The 7452-nt window shown below is 42.3% G+C and overlaps 1 pseudogene; it reads left to right on the forward strand.

Annotated features, from left to right (window-relative positions):
* Positions 1-287: 287 nt before the first annotated feature.
* On the forward strand, positions 288-1980 carry LOC149104159 (uncharacterized; annotated as a pseudogene).
* The last annotated feature ends 5472 nt before the right edge of the window (positions 1981-7452 follow it).

A 7452-nucleotide genomic window follows, 5' to 3' on the forward strand; every position in this document is an offset into this window, starting at 1 on the left:
GAGATATTCTTGATTTAGTGTTTTACTGTTCAAGTGGAACCACCTATGACGTCATCACTTTCTCATTTGCATAATCCAAAAACGTAAATATCTCTAGAACGAAAAAAGATATTCCAAAAAGGGAACTGCCATTCTTCTTTACTTTGAAAAGCCTTTCAAATAAGAAGCAATTATTTTTTACTTCATAGGTACTTTAAGCGTATAAAATTTATTCGATATGCGAACTAGAAGGCAAAGACATGCAGCGTTTACCGAATCACCGAACAATTCATTGATTTACTCTCGACATGTTGTTCTTTATATATCAGGTAAATATTCCCACATTTACTGTAAAATTAACCTTCATTCAGCGGAAACCTCTGTTAAGCGGACGCGGACACCAATATCAAACCATTTTGTTGCACAAAATCTGCATCAAGCGGACACTTCAAGGGCTTTTTACTTCTAAAAGCTCAGCTCAGATTCGTTTAACATTGAATTGTTCAGCGATGTCGTTTTAAACCTAAATAGATTATTCCAGACTGATGCATTGACTGACTGGACATTGCACAATATATTAGAACCTGTTTAGAGCGGACACCCTGCATTAGGCGGGCGCCAGTGAATTTCCCAAGGGTGTCAGCTTAATACAGGTTTCAATGTATAAGTAAGCTGATAATGCTTGGCACTGGGTGTGCAAACGTCGCCTTCAATTTACTCTCTTAAGTGGTCTGTAACTCCTTTTCTTTTGAAGAAACCTCACAGTGTTGTCAATGCATTAAGAGAATGTTATGGCGCAAGTGTTGGAGAGTCAGGTGAACGACAAAAGTTCCTTCGCCTACTGCAACAAGAAAATGAGTCAATCGCGTCATGGGAGACGAAAATATGAAATCAAGAGGCACGGTGCGAATAATAAGACTTTGCAGACGGACTCATAAGGGACCAATTTATCGCCAGCTTAACGTCGGATGCCCTTCGAGTGAAGTTAATCGGGAAAGGGCACAGACATAAAACCACCCAAGAAAAAGTCAAACTACGAGAAGTGGTCGAAGTCGCCAAAACATTCGAGGCAACCACGTTCGCGAATCAGCTAGTGAAAACAGCCAGAAACACACACCAGGAGCAGGTTAACTATACAACCAAATCGCCGCAGTTGTCACAGTGTTCTTGGTGTGGCGGGAAACATCAACAGCCCCTTCAGCAACATTACCATGCAATGGAAAAAAATGCGGAAAATGTGGTATCACTGTACTGGCCATTTCGCGCGCGTCTTCAGACGTGGAACACGACGACAAGCTCGACAGCAACAATCTAATTTTGTCTCTGAAGACACAAACGAGGAAGCCTTCGTTACGGAGTGCAACACAGGCCCATAGTTTGCAAGAAAATACTTTGCTAATCTGCCACCTAATACATGGAGAGAAAACAAAAGTCGTGAAAGGGCAAATCGGCTCTGCATCCACCTGCAATACCATTCCCAGCAGTCTTCTCAGAAGGCTACTTCCTAATGTAGAAATTCGTCGGACTAGAAGCAAGAAAAATACGTATGGAAGTGAAACTATGCGTCCTGAAGGCCAGGTGACCTTGTGCTGCGAGAGAAGGGGGCAGGATTCACGCCATAAATTTCCTGGTGGTAGAAGTTCCGGATGAGATACCAGCGCTTCTCAGTGGAAGGGATGCATAAGCCCCATATTACTTGAAGGTGTGCGCTAACGAGACGGCAAACGCAGTTGACGAAGAAATTTCGCACAATCCACAACCAGCTCTACCACTAGGAAAACTGACGAAGGACGATGTACTACAGTACTACTCGAACATATTCAGGCCAGGCCGTGGAAATCCTCTAGGAACCCCTATGCACGTCGAGCTGGATCCCAATGTCAGGCCAGTGCACGCCCAAGTGTGTCGAGTTGCCGTGGCGAAGCTGGACAGAGTAATGAAGAGTTAGAGAGACTTTGTAACGAGGGCATCATAAAGCCAGTCACACAACTCACAGACTGACTCTCAAACATCCTGGTGAATGAAAAGCCAAACGGGAAACTTCGACTATGCATTGATTTAAGCCAGACCATCAATAGGGTCATCCGAAGATCCAAGCACACAGTACCGACGATTGAAGAAAAGCTTCCACTTCTAACTAACGCAAAAGTTTCCAGTACTGTTGACGTCTCAGCCTTGGCCTTCCATATCATCGAGTTGGACGAAGAATCATTCTTACTTACCACGTTTCAGGGGCCAAGCGGTCGCTGCTGTTACACCAGGATGCCATTTGGGATAGCCTCTGGACCTGAAGAGTATCACCGACTGCAACATGAATTCTTAGATGGTCTGCAAGGAGTAGTAAACATTGCCGACGATATCTGTGTTTTCGGATGTGGCAATTCAAAAGAGGAAGCTTGCCTGGATCACGATAAAATCTCACGAGTCTATTAGAGAAGTGCAGCAAACATGGATCTCCTACTGTCTGCGAAAAGTTTCAGTTTAAATCTCCTTCTGTCACATTCATGGCGCACAAGCTCACAGATAAAGGGGTGGAACCGGACCCAGCCAAAGTAGACGCAATCAAAAAGATGCCAACGCCCACTAATGAGGCTGGTGTACAGCGTTTACTTGGCATGAGCCAGTACCTAAACAAGTTCTGCCACAACCTTTTCGGAATCATTTCTTCCACTGAGGGACTTGACAAAAGAGAACTCTGAATTCCCGTGGTCAAACAACCAAGGAAACGCATTCAACTCAGCCAAGAATCTCATTGCATCAGCGACTGCACAGCGCTACTACCATCCTACTCTTCCCGTAACTCTGCAAGTGGATGCGTCTGAAGATGTAATCGGTGCGTGCTGTTACAAAACGATCAGCCTGTCTGTTTCACATCGCACACACTGAAAAACACCATGCAACAAATCAAACAAGAGACCGCCAAGGATCCAGTCCTGGCATCCCTGTGCGATGCGGTAACTAGTGGGTGGCCTGCAGAAAGGAAGGAAACGTCAGAGCATCTAAGACAGTATTGGTGTTTCAGAGACGAGATTTCCGTTGGCGTGGTCTATCGCTCTCACCAAGTTATTGTCCCTTCCTCGTTACGAGAAGAGATTTTGGAGAAAATACACAAAGCACACCGGGGGGGCGATAGCGGCATAAGACGAGCGAGCGAATCTCTTTTCTGGCCTGGAATGCAAGCAGCAATCAACAAAAAGTGCCTTTCATGTGGACTTTGTGCCCAATATATTAGCGAGCGACCACAAGAACCGATGAAATCTCACACAATACCAATCAGACCGTGGTCAAAAATAAGTGCTGATCTCTTCCAGTTGAATGGAAACAACTACCTCGTAGTTCACAGCGGCACATACCTATATAGCCCATATATGGCAGTGCCCCCCCGGGGAAAAAAGCCACACTTTCGCACTAGCACCTATCGTACAGCACGCACTACCATGTAAATTAGGCAGTCTGTTAAATTAAAAGGTCAGTTTTCACATATTGTAAAACTGAGCAAACAACAGATACATCACTTTCTTTACTGATTTTCAACATTTTAAAGAAAACCAGACAAAATACGTACGTTAGAAGTTAAAAGTATCTCGCCTTTTCGACCCTCGTGTCACCGAAGTTTTCTTCGAATGTAGACGGGCAACGCTTTTTCCAGGCCTGTTAAGCGTTAAGGAGCGATCGTATCAGCCGCAAAAATTCACTCACTTAGTTGTGATGAATTTTGTACGTTTACCTGATCTAAGTTTCACTAAAATAGCTTCTTTTATTGCTGATAGTCGCACGCTGAGATCTTCTTCAAATCATAGTTAGTAGACTACTAACTATGTTTAAATAAAAAACGTTTTTCAAAACGCACGTTCTACAATACTCCTTATTTCGAAAATGAGCACGATGCCACCTCCCCCCTCCCCCCTCCCCAATTTTTTTCACTTTGTGGCAAAAGTTGATTTTTGCCTTTCTGCATGGCAAGTTTTAAAAAAATCTGCACGTGGGAACATTTAGGGCGCGAACATCGTTAAGACTCAGCATTTTATCGATTTAGGTTTCAGCTTTTTATCGAAAACACACGAGCAGCTTTTTGACATGAAGAGAGAGTTGATGCTCAGATTATTTTTGTTATTTCATTTCTATTTTAATGATTATTTACCCTAGCTCCAAGGATTTACGTTTGAGACTCCGCGCTCTTCTTCTCATTGCTGATGGATTTTGATTTCCACACATTTGAAACACCATATTTGCATACCCTTTAGATTCTATTTGCATAGCTAGCATAAGAAATGGAGCTGAGTTCCTGTTATCTAGGGAAAACATTTTCCACCGATTAATCCACTGGTTAATCTGACAACTTTTGAATCAGTCAATCAACCAATCATTTGTTTTAACACGATTCGTCGAGGGGCTAAGAACTTCGGAGGAATTTGAAAACGCCGGCCTTGCGTTTTGGTGTAGGCGAAAAACGTTTTGAAAACATTTTGAAAACAGAGCTATTCGAAAACGATCACGTCTTGATAATCATGTGATTAACCCTAGTCCTTAAGGGTTAACTCATGCTTTTTTGCCGCCGGCGATTGATGCGTTTTCTAATTTCCTCGGCGTAGTATGGAAGGAAGACATTTGATGCTACGCAAAATATCAAAATGGGAATACCTGGTCACGATACGGGTGATGTTCCCAAACACAAAACCCATGGAAATAATCTTCCCCACAAAACAGGCCAACTTCGTAGCAGTGTAAAATGGGTATTGAACACGGGTACAGTGGATAACATGTTCAACAATAGAAATCCTTTCTTGGGGAATGCAAATATTGCGACTGGACAAATCAATACAAAATCCCAACCATACCAAGCAGGGAGTGGGCTGCCAAATAGATTTACTATAATTGGGAAGAAAACCAGTCGACACAAGTAAAGACTTAACGAAAGCGGAAGCAACCTCACAGCGAGCAAAGTCGCGAGCGGAACCAAGACTGTCATCAAGGTTAACTGTGATTCTAACTGCCTGACTTCGCCAAAATCTAACAAGAACACGAACTACATTAGCAAAAATATAGGGGGCTGACGACAATCGAAGGGAAGTACTGTAAAAACAAAAAAAACTTCCTAACCCCATTAACAAGCCACGAAAAACCTGGGAAGGTCTGATGATCATCCAAAATATCAATATGGCGATAATCGGATTTAAGGTCAAATTTAAACATGAAATTATCCGTTGGAAGGTAAATGGACGCGTTCCTTATGTCCTTAAACTTGAATTTCTCCTTCCAAATGTGCTTATTCACATGACGGAGATCCAAAATCAATCTCTTTTTCCCAGTACTTTGAATATTGACGGATAAGGGGTTATCCACATGGGGGGACTGGGAACCTCAATAATAGAGCCCGAGAAAAGAAGCTCTTGAACAGCTTCCCCTACAAAATCAGCATCAGTCAAAGCCGAAGTATTGCTATAGGAAAAGGCCTTGGGAGGAACACTGATAAACGGAATAGCATAACCCCTCTCAATGACGCGAAGAATAAAATTATTGGCCTCCAAAGCTTGAGACCAGACATAATAATGAGCTCTGAGCCTACCTTAAACTATGGGTATACTAGACTGAGCACTTTCAAATTCAAAACTATCCACAAGAACGTGGCCAAAATCGGAAATACCTTCAAAAGTTTCACTGACAACATCAGGCTCCGATCATTCCCTGATCAACCTCGTTTCCAGGGCTTTTCCAAAGGGAAAAGCCCTGGGGACGAGGTTGTGCTACGTTATGGACGTACTGCTGCCCAGCAGTGCCGTGGGTTTTCTCTGGGAGCTGCTTAAACGTTGATCTGGCTGTGAAATAGGATTGGTGAAAAGCCATTCGGCTCTCCAATGGCCCGTCTTTCCACAGGCGAAACAGATGCCTTTCCTGGCTTTTCCGAAGCTGCTCTTCTGCGGTTGAGGAGAAAATTAGTGAAGTTATCGGAAGAAATAGAGGCAGCCGATGCAAAACCAGACGACGATAATGGACGTCTGGCAACCTGTAAGAGAAGAGAAAATAAAAAACTAATTGACGGTGGAACTGATAGGCACTGAACTGTCCTAAACTGAGGATGAATACGTGATAGACGTATTTAAATAATACGACAAACGAAAGACTCCGCAAAACCCGCCTAAATGTGTTACGCGTTGCGTGACCAAAATACCAACAGTCTCGTTCCCAGAGTCTTCGTTCCCCTTGACCAGCGGTCGGAAAACGAGAGCTCTGGGAGCAACCATTTCAGGCGCGCGCCATAGATGCAGACTGCCCAGTGAAACCGGATGGGCAGAATTCGGTTATTTCAAAACGGTTGTCCCCAGAGCTCTCGTTTTCCCACCGCTGATCAAGGGGAACGAGGACTCTGGGAACGAGATTGAAATACCAACGAAGATAACGCAACGAGCATAAATACATTTGAACTTACTTTACTTACTTTACATTGTCATCATTACATTTCTTTGCAGATTTGATTTGGTTGATTCTTTATCCGGCCATGATTTTAGTAAAATATATTACAAGTACCACTTGAAATGTTCATTTTACTTTCAGCGAAATGGCACCTAATACTAACCCTAACACTATATCTTTAGTACTCACAGATGACACCGAGTATATTCGCCTTCGGCCTATACTCATACTTGCTGCACTTGGATACTCTGTAGATCTTAACTGTCAATTAAACGACCCATCAGTTGATGTGCATCTAATACAAGAGAGAAAGGTGACAGGGTCAACTAAAACAATTGAACTTGAAAGGGCTCCAGATGGAATCAAAGTTACACAGAGTGGCCAAATATTTACCATAAACAATCTTGAAGAATCTGATAACGGGACATATTACTGCAAAGCTCAGTCAACATATTTACGGATAGAGAGAATTTACACCACCAAATGTGGATCAACACAAGGTAATCAGTTTGTTTGTAATATGTTGAGATAATGCTCATTCATTACTTTCCAACTTGGAAATGTTCACGTACAAGTACATGTAGTATAAAAGACTGGATTGACCAACACTTGCAAAGTCAGTATAATATACATGAATTGCAAGCATTTTATAAATGTTAAGGCGGGGGTTGACCTAAAATTCTGTAAAAAAAAAAAAATTCGAAGTTTTGTTTTTTTTCGGAATTTGAATCTTGAGGTACGAAGTTTTACTTAAGAATTTCTGTTACTGTAAGTTCAAAGCTCGTTTTCTCAAAACGAGTTATTTTTGCCTTTGAGAAAAGATCTTTTGAGACGGATTTGTCCGACAGTACTCGCCATTTGTCTTCTTTCAAAAAAATTTAAAAAGTATTCATTTTGATCAGTTCTTGTAGGAGGTAGCCTTTCTCAAGTAAGCCCTGGCATTCCCTAGTACGGAACAGTTTTAATCAGCCGGTGTCAGGTTACAATACAGTTCTAGAGTACAAATTTTTTTTCGTAATCTTTGGTCTTTAAGCTTTTTAAAAATGTATACTAGGCCATGGT

This window comes from Orbicella faveolata, unplaced genomic scaffold, assembly GCF_042242905.1.
Source record: "Orbicella faveolata isolate gen_17 unplaced genomic scaffold, um_ofav_v1 contig_35, whole genome shotgun sequence".
NCBI lineage: Eukaryota > Metazoa > Cnidaria > Anthozoa > Scleractinia > Merulinidae > Orbicella > Orbicella faveolata.